Source organism: Malania oleifera, chromosome 3 (genome assembly GCF_029873635.1).
Source record: "Malania oleifera isolate guangnan ecotype guangnan chromosome 3, ASM2987363v1, whole genome shotgun sequence".
Lineage (NCBI taxonomy): Eukaryota > Viridiplantae > Streptophyta > Magnoliopsida > Santalales > Ximeniaceae > Malania > Malania oleifera.
Genome location: NC_080419.1, coordinates 21,376,227 through 21,390,143, shown reverse-complemented (window position 1 = coordinate 21,390,143; position 13,917 = coordinate 21,376,227).

Here is a 13,917-nt window from a genome sequence, read left to right as displayed (position 1 = left end):
CACATTTATTTTGCTAAAAAAAATTAAAATTAAATAGTGAGATTGATCACCAAACTGACTTTCCAAAAGTCAGTTTGGTCTCTTTTTTTTATAAAAAAAAAAATTCGCCCCCCCTCCATGCATGCAAGTACGTCCCTCACCTGTGTTTTTTTTTTTTTTTTTGTTTGACAATCATAATTCCCTCCCCTCCCGTTGATCTCCCTTCCCCCACAGGCCCCCCCCACGTCTCTCCCTGACGGCCTTTTTCCCACCCCTTTATTTTATTTTTTTAAAACTAAAAGTTGTGGTGGTTGGAATCAAAACCCAAACTGACTTTTGGAAAGTCGGCTGGGTATAATTTGATAAATATTACATATTTTATCTATTTTTATATTTTTTATTATTTTTTGTTATTATTTCCGTAAAAAACTCAGGTGCAGTACTTCTCAAAAAGTGAGAACTGGTGGCCACGATTCGTACGTACACTCTGCTCAGTACTACTCAAAAAATGAGAACTGGTGGCCACGATTTGTACGTATACTCTGCTCTCTGCATGCATGCATGTGACTCACAATGCACAAACACACATACACTCTGCTCTCTGCATGCATGCATGTGACTGACGATGCACACACACACACACACACACACACACACACACACACAAATATATATATATATATAAGTGCCAAGATAATTGGGGATGACCCAGATTTAAAAAATTAAAAAATTTAAATTTGAAATTAATAGTATGTTTGATTGATGTTTTTAAAATTAAAATAAATTAAAAGCTTGATTTACCAAATGCTCATTTTTGTTCTTGAATAAAATAACAACTAAAAAATATGACTAAAATAATACAAATAAAAAATAATATAAATTAAAATATTATAATAAAATAAAAAGTATTATAATCGTTTTACTTAATTATTATATTTCAAAATTTGCTTTAGAGAAGCAATTTTATTACACATGACAATTGAAAAATTGTTCAAATAATTTTTAAATAAATTTTATTATTTTTTATTTCTAAAAAATGTTTAGATATTTTTATTTTAATTATAATTTAAATTTAAATATCCATTTAATTTAAAAATTGTATATAAAATGAATGATTTAATTCACAAAAACTAATTTTGGATATTAAAGTATTTTGGCAACAAGTTGTCAAACCAATTAAAAACCATAAAACCTATTTTTTTTTAAATTTTTTTAGAAACAATTAAAAATCAAAATAAAAAATAAAAAAAATTAGCAATGTAATATATGCATTTTCATATATATTTTTTTCAATGTACAAAAATGAAATAAAAAAATGAAAGTAGTAACATAAATTATATTAAACAAATCGTTAGATTGTTTTTGGATGCATAAATTTTTCGTTTAACACAAATTAGATGCATGCAAGCCTAGCTGGATTTACTCAAGTGATAAGGATAAAATTAAACTTCAGTGACCTCATGATCTCAACTTTGATTCACTGCTTGTAATTTACCTGGTGACATACTAGGGTTGTGTCATTGTTTTCATTTTTCGATTTGGTGTTGCTCGAGCGAGTCTAAATGATTTGTGCAAATTAGAGTTTTGGGTCATAAAAAAAAAGCAAAAAAAAAAAAAAAAAAAAAATGGCATGGAAAAAATTAATTTATATTTTTATCCTTTCAAATTAAGTTTTGGACTTTAATTGCAAGCCCCATTGCTCAATTACCAAATTAAGGGAACTTTTCTTGTGAGCTTTGCCTAGTTGGGTTCTTCTTAAGTGCAAGACTTCCATATCATCTTGTCAAAGGAGTGGTGGAAAGAAATTGAGGGTTTGATAACCTAGATGAAGTGTCGGTAACTGAAATGGGACTCTATTTCTTCAAATTTTCTAACAGTCAAAAACTTGAGGAAGTGCTTGAAAGAGGGGTACTTGACATTGTAGGGAAACCCCTTATTCTGCAAAGATAGCATAAGGCTATTAGACTAAAGAAGGAGCAAGTCTCCTCCATTCCAATTTGGGTCAAGCTCTTTAATGTCCCTCATGTCTTATGGACAACCCGTGGTATGAGTTATGTGCCCTCTATATGGATAAGGCCACTGAGAAGAGAAGTAGACTTTCTTATGCTAAAGTTTGCATTGAGATAACTTGTGACAACCCTTTACCATCCAGTTGTGAAGTTGATATAGGGAATGTAGATATTTTTGAAGTGGAATATTGCTGGCTGCCAAACAAGTGCATGAAGTGTAAGTGCTTTGGCCACAAGGATTGCACACCTTAGCCCAAAGAGATGTGGAAACCTAAACCTATCAATAAAGCCCCAATCCCAGAAGAACCTCTCAAGGAGAGAATATGTAGAGACCCAGAAAATAATGGCAATTAAATAATAGAGAGAAAGAGAGATAAATGGGAGAAAAAGGAAAATTCAAAAAGGAACCAACGTCAAGGTTCGTTGACGAACCACCTAGTTTCCTCAACGAACGCTCTTGTATGATTCGTGGACGAGGCTCAATGTCTCGTCGACGAAAAGATACCGAGAGGGGAAAATTTCAAACCTTTGGTTTGTCGACAAACTCATTACCTTTGTTGACGAACTCTCTTCATAGGTTCGTCGATGAGTCCATGTGTCTCGTTGACGAAGCCATGCGGACAACTGCCAATATATATCCGAAAATCACATTTCAGCAAGAAAATCAATTCCTCTTTAACTTTCTCTCTCTACATTTCGATTTCTCCACCTTCTCTCTATGATTCCGACTCCGTTTCTCCCCGTTTCGACGACCAGAAGCTACCACGTTGATCCTGGAAAGATTCTCTACAACTTACTCGGAGTAGAATTTTGGTTTGAGAAGTTCAGGCATCATCCCAAAATCAGGGTAAGTGGATTATTTTAGGGTTATATAGTTAGTAGGCTTTTCTGAATCTAGATCTTGTGTTAGATGAAAATATACCGAAGTTGAGTTGATTAAACTAGGGTGTTGTGATTTCAAGGTTTAGGTTTTCAAAAACCATATGCATGGGTTAAGGATCCCAGTGGGTGTTTTCTCAAGAACTTAGGTAACATTGATAAATAATTAGTAGTTTATAATTGTATGGATAAAAAAAATATGTGAGCCTGGGGAAAAGGCGAGTACAATTGTTATGCTAAATTGGGTTGATTGAATTAGGAAATGTACATTATTTAAGGGTTTTGGAGTTTGGTACGCTGCGGGCGTAAGAATAAAGTTGGAGTCAGGCCTCCCAGACAGTGAGATAAGGGAAATATGCTATGGTAGTAATTTTAGAAAATTTTATTAATAAAATATACATGTTTCAGAATATGAATTTTGGATGTTTTAAGATATGAAATTATCTGTTTTCAAGAAAATTCTACATATTATAAATTATCTTTATTATCATAAATATACAAATTATAGTATATGAGTCTTATTTATTTAATTGTGTGGCATGACTAAATATCAGTTTAGTACAAAATTTACACAGTTTTCAAAGTATCATGATTTACAGTATATATATACAGAAAGATGTTTTACAAAATTTACAGAATTATGATTTATAGTATATACATAGAAAGATGTTTTACAACATTTACAAAATATCATGATATACATTTTTTAGAACCATAACAGTCGGATATTACAGTTTATTCAGATAAGTTATTACAGCTTTATGGTTAATTTAGTTGAAACAGAATCATGATAAAATAGTAAGATATACATATATATATATATATATATATATATATATATATAAAATAGTATTGTACAGTATTAGACCCTGATGGACCAGATCAGATTTCAGAGCACGGCACCGTAGCTATTTCAGTTTAGAGTGCAACCACATATCTTAGATATTGTGTGGATTTTATGAGTAGTTGATCGTGCCTTGGGAGAGATTGCAGGCTCCCTAATAGTCTGGGTTGAGGCGGCCGATTTGACAACTGAGATTTTAGTTGACTTATCCTGATAGGCCAACTAGTGTTAAATTTTGCCTACGGGCCGCACAACCCTATCATGAGGGGTCAAATCATGACTTACAGTTATCTATCCAGAGAAATTTTCACAGCCATGTTATGTATAGATTTACATAAAACAACATATATATATCTATAGATATTAAAAGTATGATTAAATAGAAAGTTCAGAAATAATTGTATTTTAAGCCACATAGGTGTGAGTTATATTGTATTTTATTTTACATGTGATTTTAGTTTAAGTTGATTAAAGATATATTGTTCATATAAACCCAGTTGCCACACACTGGTAATAGCATATTTCATTTTACTGAGAGTTGTCACATCTCAGTAATTTAACATATTTCAGGTGATCCAGTTAGACGAGTAGATCAAGCTCAGAAATAGAGGAGATTTTGTATTGCTCTGTCTGTAGGGTAAGTGAATGCTGGAAGAGGTTTTTTTGTGGAGATGATCTAGTGGAGAATACTGGAGAGATATGTATATATATATATATATATATATATATATATATATATATATATATGCATGTTTTGGGAAAATACTAAATTCTGATATTGTAATTATGGTTATATGATTTTATGTTTTTCGCTGCCTAGGTGGGTTGTCTTATGAACAGGAATTTCCCGGTGCTCACTTTGGGACCGTGTGTAAAGACCTGGAAATTTAAAAGGATTAAAATAATTTGAAAAAATAATAATAAATAAATAAATAAATAAAAGGAATGGCGTGGAAAAAAGAAGAAGAAAAAATTTGAAAATTAAAGAAATTAAATTAAATTAAGATGAATTAAATAATTAAATAATTAATTATTAAATTAAATATTTTTACATTGGATTTAAAAAAAAAAAACTAATTAGAATGATATATATAAATAAGTTATATATATATATATATATATATATATATATATATTTATATATAAAGTAAAGTAAAAGTAAAGAAGAAAGAAGAAAGAAGAAAGAAGAAAGAAGAAGAAGCCTGCAGAAGGATCAGAGGCGTAGACACGCCCCCCCGGCCTGAATATATTTCCTGAGTCCAATCACCTCCGTCTCCGTCTCTCTCTTTCTCTCAATTTCTTGGCGAGTTTGCGACGGATCGGGAAACGGAAGGTGCCGTTGGATTCCTGGTTCCGCTGCCGACATTTCTACTGAAACAGATTTTTCATGGGAACGGCTTAGGCACTGCTCCTGGGAAAAGGTAATTTTCCCCTATTTTCTCAAATTCGCTGTTAATATGCAGTTAAATCAACGATTGGACACCACCATGTGGTCCTAGTCGTCGTCGTCGTCATTTTGACGTAGGTAATTTTTCAATTGAGATTTTCTAGACCTCACTCCAAAGCGAGAGTGAGATTTGGGAATTTGGCTAAATTTAAGGATATTATTATTTATTTAGGAATTATGGTCCTAGGAAATATTTAAATAATATTTTATTGAAGAATAATTTATTGGAACTAGGAATTTAATTTCAGGGTCTGGGTGAGCGCCGCAGGTATTTTTCGGAATCCCTGTTGGCGTAGTTCAAAAAACTAGGTAAGGGGAAAAATATATATTAAATCAGAATTTTTATGAATTTAATAAAAAAATAAATTGTGTTATATATACGTGTATATGTTTCGGTATGGGTAAAATGCCAACTGTTTAAATTATATTTTTTTGGAGTTTAGGGTTGTTTATTAGATATGTATATGTGAAAATGAACTGATGAAAGTGAAAAAATATTTTCAGGATAATCATGTAAGAAATGAAAGGTATTTTCAGTATATAAACGTTAAATGTTGGTTGACTTATTTTACAGGCAATGTATGAATTTTACTGTTAAATTGTATGGCATGAGAATCTATGCAAATATATGTTAAATGTATGAGATGCAGACTAAGTAAGTAAAACAATGAGAATAAAATATGATATGGACAATATTGCCTGTGTATGTTAAATGCAACCATGTAAATGCAAAACAGCTGAAAGATAACCATGTTAGCAAATCTAGCACACTTCTGTGTAGACTAACTGATGACAGCTAAAAGGGGCTGTGTTAGCAGATCTAGCACGTTTCTACGTAGACTAACTGATGATGGATAAAGACCATCTGTAGTACGAAGTAATGAAATGAAATGTTATGCAATGAAATGACAATGAAATGGCAACGAAAAGAAATGACAAAGGTGAATGATGTAAATGGGAAATAGTCACTTAAAGTGAAACGAAATGCAAAGTTAAGTTATGAATAGGAATGAATGTGCATGAATGTATAATGACAGAAAAGAATTATGTATTATGATATTAGAAGTATGTATGTACGTAGAACATGTTACGATTGGGCAAGGCAAACTCTTCGCCTGAGGGCTTGCTAAGTAAGGCGAGTGCACTAGTAGCTTCAGATGTGGCAGTAGCCGCATAACGTACTAGGGCAGAGGGAACCTATTTGTATGGGCGGGTAGATTTCCCTATCTTTAGGGCTTTTTTCGGTAAACTTTTGTTGAACAGTGTGAGTACGAGATTAATTTATCACTTGAGGGCTTATTGAGTAAGGTAAGTGCTCTAGTATGCTTTAGCTGCGACCTTTGGTGTATTTTATTATTTGTACTGTACTTTTCTATTCAGTTATTTATGTTTATATGAAGATAGATTTCATGATATATAGTAGCTCATTTGCCACACACTAGTAATAGCATATTTCTTCTTACTGAGCGTTGGCTCATCCCAGTGTTGAAATATTTTTCAGGTGATCCAGGTAGGCGAACAGACCAGGCTCGTAGATAGAGTGGCTTCAGTAGTGCCCTATCAGAGAGTGAGTATATTTTGGGAATGATTTTGTAAACCCTTGCTAGTTGAGGGTATTTTGGGAAACAAGTATATATACATATTTTGGGAAACATGTAGTACTCTGGTATTGTGTGGTATTGTATGTAATGATTTATGGTTATGTTTATATGATTTTCGCTTCTTGCTGCTTAGGTTTATGGTTGGGTTTACCCCTAGCATGGTATCAGAGCATGTAAAATATTAGTGTATAAAAAAAAAATTAGTTTATTAAGCAGGTCATTACAAGCATTATGAGGTTTGGATTCTCAGAATTATTTGGTATTTTGTAGGATGAACCCTGGAGGTAGTAGTGCTCATGCTAGTGGTGATGATGGCGCAGGGCCTTCTAGCATAGGCGACGGAGATTCATATGCTGTTTTGCGCAGTGTAGCTTAGCAGGTCATGACTAAGATTGCACGGAGCTCCAGGGAGTACGGAGGCCCGTTTGCAGCCTAGGGGTGTATGATAGAGAAGTTTACCAAGATGAACCCTCCAGCGTTTTCAAGAGGAGCTGATCTTGCATTTGTGAGAATTGGATGCAAAAGATCAAGAAAGTACTAACGGTGTTCCACTACACTGATGAGTAGATGGTCCTCTATGCCAGGTACAAGTTGACAGGTGAGGTTGAGAGATGGTGGACAACTACGAAATTATTGGAGGAACAGAGACCTATACTAGTGGCTATGACCTGGAGCTAGTTTAGGGAGGTATTTTTTGACAGATATTTTCTTGCCACTATCAGAGAGGCTAAAATGCAGGAGTTTCTGAGTTTGACCCAGGGGCCGATGCCAGTCTAGCAATATGCGACAAAGTTCATCGATTTGTCACAATTTGCTCCTTACATAGTACTAGACAAGGCTAAGAAGGCAAGAATTTTTGAAAGGGACTTGAGGCAAGACATCTATAAACAGATAACAGTTTTAAAGGTGCAAGACTTCTCTGAACTAGTAAACAGGGCTGCAGTAGCAGAGGAGAGCAATCAGAGGGATATGGGAACGCCGAGTTAGAGAAAGAGGCCCACGCCTTCGGGTTTTCAAGCGGGTTCCAACCAGGGCTCATGGAGAGGAGACCGGTACAGTGGAGGCCAGAGGAAGATGATGAGACACCATGGTTTTCAGGGCAAACAGACTTATCCCATTTGCCTTAGGTGTGGCCGAAGACTTACGGGAGAATGTCGTTTGGGAGAGAGCGTCTGTTATCGATGTGGAAGACCTGGCCATATGGATCGAGCTGGTTAGGGACCGCCAACCCACGCACTAGCTCCCAGATCATTCTGGGGAGGCTATCAGATGCCCTGAGGAGGCTAGTAGAGGAGCACAGCTCTGGCGAGGGTTTATGCATTGACGTTGGGAAATGCTGAGGCTGGCAGAGACGTTGTGATAGGTATTATTATTACTTTACCATTTAAAGATGTTGTTTTGTTTGACTCAAGTGCCCCTCATTTTTTTGTGTCATCGGGATATGTTAAATTATCTAGGGTTGAGGCACAACTATTAGATGTTGAGTTGTCAGTAGTCATGCCGAATGGATCAATAGGATCAATAGTGAGGTGTAGGAAGGTACTTAAAAACTATCCAGTGGGCATTCAGGAGAAAGTAATACCAACCAACCTCGTTGTATTAGACATGCAGGGGTTCGATGTGATATTGGTTATGGATTGGTTGGCAGCTAATTACGCCAGCATTGATTGTCATGAAAAAGAAGTGATCTTTAGACCCCTAGGTGAGCAAGAATTCAGATTCGTGGGTTTACATGTGCACCTGTCGCCTCAATTAGTGTCGGCTATTCAGGTGAGGAGGTTGCTTCAGGGTGGTTGTCAGGGGTATGTTGCTTATATAAAGGAGATGCCAAAGGAAGAATTGAAACAAGTTGATATTCCAGTAGTCAGAGAATGTTCAGATGTTTTTCTAGAGGAATTACCTAGTTTACCACCAGATCGAGAGATTGAATTTGCTGTGGATTTTCTACTAGGGTTAGCACCGATATCTAAAGTTCCCTATAGAATAGGTCCAGCCGAACTAAAATAATTGAAAGATCAATTGCAGGAGTTGATGGATAAAGGGTTTATCAGACCTAGCGTGTTGCCTTTAGGAACACCAATCCTGTTCGTGAAGAAGAAAGATGAGACTATGAGGATGTGCATTGATTATAAAGAGATAAATAAAATGACAGTGAAGAATAAATATCCTCTTCCTAGAATTGATGATTTATTTGATTAGCTCTAGGGGACCTAGGTCTATTCCAAGATTGACCTTCGGTCGGGATATCACCAGGTGAAAGTGAAAGTAAAGGACGTTTTGAAGACAGCTTTCCGAACTAGGTATGGGCATCACAAATTTTTGGTAATGCCATTCGAATTGACTAATGCACCGGCAACGTTTATGGACCTAATGACTCAGGTGTTCCATCAGTACTTGGACTAGTTTATTGTGGTAATTATCGATGATATACTGGTATGCTCGAAGAGTTTTGAGGAGCACGAGGATCATCTGAGCCTGGTATTACAGGTATTAAGGGAAAAGAAGCTATACGCTAAATTCAAGAAATGTGAATTTTGGCTGAGACATGTCACTTTTCTCGGGCATGTGATCTCTGGGGATGGCATATCAGTAGATTTGAGTAAGATACAAGTAGTGGTGAATTGGGTGAGACCAGTAAATGTTTAGGAGATCAGAACCTTCCTAGGTTTGGCAGGGTACTACCGGCATTTTGTGGATGATTTTTCTAGATTATCGGGTCCATTGACACGACTCACGATAAAAAATGTAAGGTTTGAATGGACCAAAGATTATGAGTAGAGCTTCCAGGAGTTGAAGCAACAGTTGGTCACTACATCGGTGTTATCTATTCCATTAGGAAAGGATGAATTTGTTATATATAGTGATGCATCCCAGAAGGGACTCGGGTGTGTGTTGATGTAGCACAGGAGGGTTATTGTCTATGCATCTCGATAGCTTAGGGAGTATGAAAAGAACTACCCAGTACATGATTTAAAGTTAACTATAGTGGTGTATGATCTAAATATTTGGAGGCATTATCTTTATGGTGGGAGATGTGAGATCTTCACTAACCATAAAAGTTTGAAGTATTTCTTTACCCAAAAAGAATTGAATATGAGGCAGAGAAGATGGTTGGAGCTCATTAAAGATTATGATTGCACTATCAGCTACCACCTAGGGAAAGCAAACGTGGTGGCTGATGCTCTGATCTGGAAATTAGTAGGAGTAGTATTGTCAGAGGTAATGATTCAACATTCGATTTTGATGGATTTGGAGAGGTTCGATGTGGAGCTAGTTGAAGATGATCATCAATCATTCATTGCTAACCTAGTGTTACAGCCTACCTTGCAGGAGAGGATTAAAGCTGCTAAGAGGAATAATGCAGAATTGGTAGAGCTGATAGATAAAGTGCAGGATGGATAGGGGGAGGAGTTCAATATTTTAGAAGATGGAGCTCTGAGGTTCCATACCAGGCTCTGCGTACCTATAAATTCTGAGATTAGGAGGGCTATCCTAGAGGAGGTGCACAAATCCCTTTACACAGTGCATCCTAGCAGCACTAAAATGTATTGGGACCTCCGGGAGTCATTCTGGTGGAGCAGCATGAAGAGAGAGATAGCTCAGTTCGTGGAGTAGTGTTTGACATTGTAGCAACTCAAATAATTATCGTAATTAAATAATAAAAAAAATAGGAAAAGGAAATTTCAAAAGGGACTCATAAGGTCTCGTCAACGAATGTAGGGCGCTCGTCGATGAGCATACTTCTTGGGCTCGTCAACGTGGACACGTGTCTCGTCAATAAGGACTTACCGAGAAAGGGTTTAGCAGAGCTTGAACTTCATCGATGAGGGATTCAAGTTTGTCGACGAACTCCCTTCATGGACTCGTCGACGAGGTGATGTGTCTCGTCAACGAATCCGTATTTTATAAATAGCCCTAACTCAGTTTTTTAGCGAGCAATTCATGAAAAAAATTCCCCCCTCTCTCTCTCTCTCTCTCTCTCTCTTTCTCTCTTTAGAATTTGTCTCCTCCTCATTCTCTCTACGAATCTAGCTTCGTTCTTTGCCGGTTCGACGATCAGAAGTGCCACGCTACTCCTGGGAAGATTCTCTTCAAGTCTGCTGGAGTAGATTGTTGACTAGGCCAACTTGGGCACCATCCCAAAACTAGGGTAAGTTGATTATATTGGGGTATTTTCTGTATTACCAAGCTTATCTGAGTTTAGATTTTGTGTTGTATGGGAATATACTAGTATTTTGTGGAGTAAAACTAGGGTATTATGTTTTCAGGATTAGAGTGCTTTTGGGACCCTACAGATATTGGTTGAGGACCCCAGCAAGTATATTTTCAGGAGTTCAGGTAAATTATAGTTTAGAAATGCTGAATATGTGGAGTTGGGGAAAATAAGAATGTGATAATTATTACGGTAAATTTAGTTGTGTGGCTGGAAATTATATGGGTGTTATTTCGGGGAGTTGAAAATTATGAACGCCGCATACGTAAGATTGTTAAATAGTAGCTAGAGCCAGGTAAGGGGAATACATGTTATGGCAGCATTATTAGACATTTTATCAATATATTATAGTATTTAATCAGAGTATGAAAATTATACAGTTTTATAGAACATATTTATAGAGTTTTATTGAATTGTGTGGCATGAGAAATACTAAAATATTATAGATTATGTTATATAGTTTCACAGAAGCATGCTTATATAGCCTAGAGAATTATGAAACATAGCTTATACAATTTTATATATAGAGCTACGACTATATAGAATTATACAGAAATATAATTTATATGATATACAGTATTTCTCAGAATCATGCTTATACAATATTTTATAGAATTATGATAATGTAGTATATTTCATAGCATGATTGTACAGTATTTTATAGAGTGATTATATAGTGTTTTATTACCATGATATACAGAATATAGAACCATGATTATACAAAATTTTATAGAGTCATGATATACAGAATATAGAACCATGATATATAGAAATACATATTATACAGAATATAGAGCCATGACATACATAATACATAATTACAATTACAACCTTACAGAATATACAGATTTACAGATATACAATTATTACAACGTCCTGACTATACAGTTGATATAGAATCATGGTTATACAAAAATAAAGAATCGTGGTAAACAACTGGACTTATATAGAAATATTATTATACAGTATCAGACCCCAATGGAATACAACCATTTATAGAGCACGGTATCGTTGTGATACAGTATAGATAGTGCAACCATACGTCTCAAATAGAGTATGGTAAAGCCGATTGTGCTATCAGGTGGTGTTGTGAGCTTTCCAGCATCCGAACTAGGTGAAATGAGCCTTTCGTGCTATAGGCACCCAGATATGCATACAATTAGGCTAGCACTGGAGGGCCAAGTAGTGTTTAACCTCGCCTTTAGGTGACACAACCTAGTCATGAGGGGGTAAGTCATGACATGTAGCCATATAGGGGAAAGTTTACAGATATATAGTTATGTATAGTACACACAAAAAGCAGAGATTACGTATTATAGATAGAAGTACTTTTGAATAGATAACTCAGAAAAATTTCATATTCTATATGATATAAGCATGCGTTATTATATAGATGTTTTTCTTGATGTATATTGTATACAATATTAATTAAATGATATATTTCCAACTAACTCATATGCCACGCACTGATAATAACATGTTTCTCCATACTAAGAGGTGTCTCACCCCCAAAATTATTAAGCATTTCAGGTAATCCAGAGAGGCGAGCAGGGTTGGCTCAGAGGTAGAGTTGGTGTAGAGTCGGTGTAGTTTTTGGGGTGAGTTTTGGGCTGGTTTGTGGAGCCCATAGTATTTTAGGAAATGTTATGTATATGTGTGTATGTGTACAACTAGGTATATAGTACTTTGGTATTGTATTTTGGAATATGTTGGATATGTATGTTCTTCTGCTACTCAGGTGTTATATAAAATGCACAGGATTCCACGGTCGCACTCTGGGCTGTGATGATGTTAGCTATGCTCATGCAAGATATCAGCGATCATGTATTAATATAAAAAGAAAAAAAATTGGAAGGAAATTTTAGGTTGTTACAATTTGGTATCAGAGCCTAGGTTGCTAGGTTCTGTAGACTATAAAGTGCAATAGAGAACACTACCACAATATAGGAATAGATTAGGAAGTTAGTGAATCAATGTTTGGGAAATGAAGATAAGTATTTAGGGTTTTTTTAAGTGATCGGGAAGCAGAATTTCCATTGTGGTTTCTATGTCTTTCCTGGGGTGACGATTTCAGGAAAGCCATAGTAAACTATGGTCGAGTTGTGTTTCTCAATTGTTGGAATAAACCTTAAATTGAGAGTAAGAACGATAGGTTAATTGGTGATATAAGATTTCAAGTAGATGAATATGTTAGTTATGTTATACAGACAGGGTCCTCAGATTATGTTTATTTTCCTTTTTAGGATGGATCCAAAAGGTAGTAGCGCTCATGCCAGTGGGGATGATGGGATAGGCCGCTCTAGTGCAGGTGGTGGGGATTCAGACGTAGTCTTACGTAGTGTGGCTCAATAGGTTATGACTGAGATTGCTTGTAGCTTTAGAGAGCAGGGAGGACCATCCACAGAGTGAGGCTGTACTATTGAGAAGTTTGCGAAGATGAATCCTCTAGCCTTTTCAAGAGGAGCCTGTAGAGACCCGAACTCATAAATGAGGAAGTAAATAAGAAATGATCAGAAAGGGAGTATTTCTACTAGGTTCGTTTACGAGGGCAGCCTTCTCGTCAACGATGTCCCTTAAGTCCTTGTCGACGAAATTCAGGGCCTCGTCGACGAGGGAATACTGAGAGAGTCAGAAAAATATCCAGAAAGGGCTCAGTGACAAAGGTATGGCTTCGTTAATGAGCTGTGTGGCGGACTTGTCGACGAAGACTCCGCCTCACCGACGAGTTGGACTTGGTCAAAGGTCCTATAAATATCCATTTTGAGTTGCTTAAGGGCTAAGTTTCTTCCAAAGCTCTCTTTCTCTCTCTCTCTCTCTCTCTCTCTCTCTCTCTCTCTCTCTCTCTCTCTCTAACCTACGGTTTCTCTCTATCTCTCTAAGATTCTTGGCCGATCGACGTCCGTTTCTAAAAACGAAGGTTCTTGTGTGGATCAGAAGAGGAAACT